Here is a 767-nt window from a genome sequence, read left to right as displayed (position 1 = left end):
AGGAAACAAACACCTTGATGAAGTCAATGACGTAGCGGATTACTTCAACATCCCTAATGTTCCAAGAGAGACGGTGCTTTTGATAATGCTTCCCATTACTTTCAAGGGAGCCGCTAAGGATTGGCTAAAAGCACTTCCACCCGGTGTAATTACTACTTGGGCGCAGATGCATGGGAAATTTTTAGAACATTTTTGCCCAGCTTCAAAGGTTGCTAAACTCAAGAAATCCATAGCCAACTTCGAGCAACAACCGGGGGAGTCACTATACGAAGCATGGGAATGCTACAAGGGATTGATAAGAAATTGCCCCCAAAATGACTTGAATGAGCAACAAGAAGTGTTTATCTTTTATGATGGGGTTAATGCCATGACAAGGCAACTCCTTGATTCTCAGGGACCATTGACTAAGAAAAATCCGTCTGAAATCAAGGAGTTAATTGAATAATTTTCCAAGCATTCTCGTGAGTACCATAATCCTAGGCATGATGGGGCAAAAGGAATTGGTAGTGAAACTTCTGAACACCTGTTTGCTGTTCTCGCTATGCTTAAAACTATAGACCGAAGGATGACAAAGATGGACCAGTAAATTCATGCTATTAGAGTTGGTTGTGAAAGATGTAATGGTCCGCACTTGACAAAGGATTGCCACTTGGATGATAATGGAAATAAGAAGGTGCAAGTTTGCTACTCGAGTGGAGATAAGTATGCTGAAGATTGGAGAAAACCAAAGAAGGAGTGGTTTCCATATGAGGAATATAAGAAGTAGA

The 767-nt window shown here is 41.1% G+C and overlaps 1 non-coding gene across 1 annotated transcript; it reads right to left on the bottom strand.

The window, feature by feature from the left end:
* Window positions 1-214: 214 nt before the first annotated feature.
* Window positions 215-321, bottom strand: LOC145056058 (small nucleolar RNA R71). The gene has a single exon (XR_013685596.1). It is a non-coding gene; the product is annotated as a small nucleolar RNA R71 (small nucleolar RNA).
* Between the last annotated feature and the right edge of the window lie 446 nt (window positions 322-767).

This window comes from Lactuca serriola, chromosome 5 (assembly GCF_051521515.1).
Source record: "Lactuca serriola cultivar US96UC23 chromosome 5, Lser_US96UC23_V15, whole genome shotgun sequence".
Classification (NCBI taxonomy): domain Eukaryota; kingdom Viridiplantae; phylum Streptophyta; class Magnoliopsida; order Asterales; family Asteraceae; genus Lactuca; species Lactuca serriola.
The sequence above is the reverse complement of the archived record's forward strand: the minus strand, read 5'-3'. Positions and strand labels throughout refer to the sequence as shown.